This window comes from Mytilus trossulus, chromosome 9, assembly GCF_036588685.1.
Source record: "Mytilus trossulus isolate FHL-02 chromosome 9, PNRI_Mtr1.1.1.hap1, whole genome shotgun sequence".
NCBI lineage: Eukaryota > Metazoa > Mollusca > Bivalvia > Mytilida > Mytilidae > Mytilus > Mytilus trossulus.
The window spans coordinates 36937268-36939603 of NC_086381.1; positions in this window are offsets into that span (position 1 = coordinate 36937268).

The window sequence follows — 2336 nt, forward strand, 5'->3', positions numbered from 1 at the left end:
ATCGCCGACAATATATAGCTTTCTTTTAATTTTTTCCTTTTTCAAGCACAATCTTTGAATAATGGCTGCATAAACCAAAATGTGTTTCCTTTAGGCGAATCGATACACTGCGGATATACACTCTGCCGTACATATCGCAGAATTTAGCTACGATTGGTCTAGGCTTTGACGCGTTAGTGTTGGGTTTTCCTAATCGGTATGCCTTTTCAATTCAACTTTTGTTTCTATGATGTTCAATGTTTAGAAACTGTTTACAAAATTTAAGCACTGTGTCGACACAGTTTTCACTCATTTCATTCCATGTTATCATACTCTTTTTCCTACGCAAAGAACAGGAGGTTTTGTTTAAGATTCTATGTTTCTATGTCTATCAGTTTGTCTCGAACAAATATTGTGTCTGTTTTTGTGGTTTCAATACCATTGTTGATACAATATTCCCTCTTTATTAGTACTTAGTATTTCCTCCTTCAGCACTGACGGAGATAAACTCTATTAAAATTATATTGTCAGAATGGGTACGGATATATTAGTATAGTGAACATAATAAGTACACATAATTGAAAAATATACAAAAAAAGTAAAATCACTAAAAAACTAAGTGAGGAAAATCAATTCGGAAAGTCCATAATCACATGGCAAAATCAAATAACAAAACGCATAAAAAACGAATGGACAAGAACTGTCATATTCCTCACTTGGTACAGGCATTTTCAAATGTAGAAAATGGTGGATTTAACCTGGTTCTATAGCGCTAACCCTCTTACTTTAATGACAGTCTCATCAAATTCCGTTATATTTACATTGATGCGTTAAATACTTCGGTACTGGCATGAAAATACGGATTTTTTGTGTTATTAAAATTTGTTGTTACAAAATATTAGAAATTATTATAAATTAAGGAATGTATCTCCCTCATGCAAAGCTCTGATTCCTTTCACGAATTTGACTATACTTTTTGGACCTTTTAGATTATAGCTCTTCATCTTTTATATAAGCTTTGGATTTCAAATATTTTGGCCACGAGCATCACTGAAGAGACATGTTTTGTCGAAATGCGCATCTGGTGCAACAAAATTGGTACCGTTGATTTTATTATATACAGACATAATAAATAAAATAGTCAAAAAATGGGTACATCAGATATCATCGTATAACAATTTTAAAAGGAACAATTTAACATAACACAAAAACATCTGCTATCTTCATACACATTGATTGATTTGAGTGTCTGACGTCAGATTATTTTTATACGTCACATACATTTGTCGTTCAATGTGCATTCAAACAATTTTAAAATTAACATAGGCAATGTTAGCATACAGAAATGGAACCATTGGAATTTACTATTTCAAAGACTTTTAACACTGATAAAACATTTTTAACATAATTCCAGTTTAAAGAAGGTTCATACCACAAGTTTCAGGAAAGAAAAATATTTATGTGACAAAAATGTGTTATTGTAGAAGCCAGTTTATGACAGCAGTATGTATAGAATATTCAAATAAATAAACAACTGAAATGAGCAAACCAACACGAAAATTATTTCAAAAATCATTATCAATTGATTATTATAGAAAAGAGAGGCTGTGTCAATGCGCCTGATTGTGCTGTAGTATGTAAAGATATGCCGGCTCAATTCCGCCTTATGCATTTTTATACAGCTGTGTTAAATATGCCATCTAGCATAGGCTGTATCAATATGCCGCCTAGCGCTGTGGGCTATGTTAAGTATAAGACTTACGTTAGGTTAGGAGTAAGGGTAATAATAAGACTATTTAATATGCCTCCTATCGCCGTAGACTGTGGCAATGTGCCGCCTAGCGCCCTATGCTTTGTTATTGTATCAGACCTCGGTTATGATTAGAGTTAGGGTGATAGTAAGACTGTAATAAATATGCCATCTAGCGCCCTATAAAGACTGTTTTGGTGTACCTTTTAGTGTCATAGGCTGTGTTAATATGCCGCCTAGCGTCGAACGCTTTGTTATTGTCTTAGACTAAGTTGAGGGTTGAGTGAGGGTAGTGCTAAATACTAAATATGCCTTCTAGCGCTGTATGCAATAATAAGCACACATAGTGATTATTGCTTAACACGACTAGAAATAGCCGTGTGTTTACATAGTTCATATTAACGATATGCATATAAAAAAGAAGTTGTGTTATGATTGCATTTGAGACAAATCTCCACAAGGGACAAAATGACACAGAAAATTGACATCTATAGGTCACTGTACAGCAAAACACATACCGTTTATTCAGCAACAAAGAGCACGGAAATAGATATTATCGTGAGATGAAGCGCTTATGTTCTAATTTTTCTTGTCTTTATAGGGATAC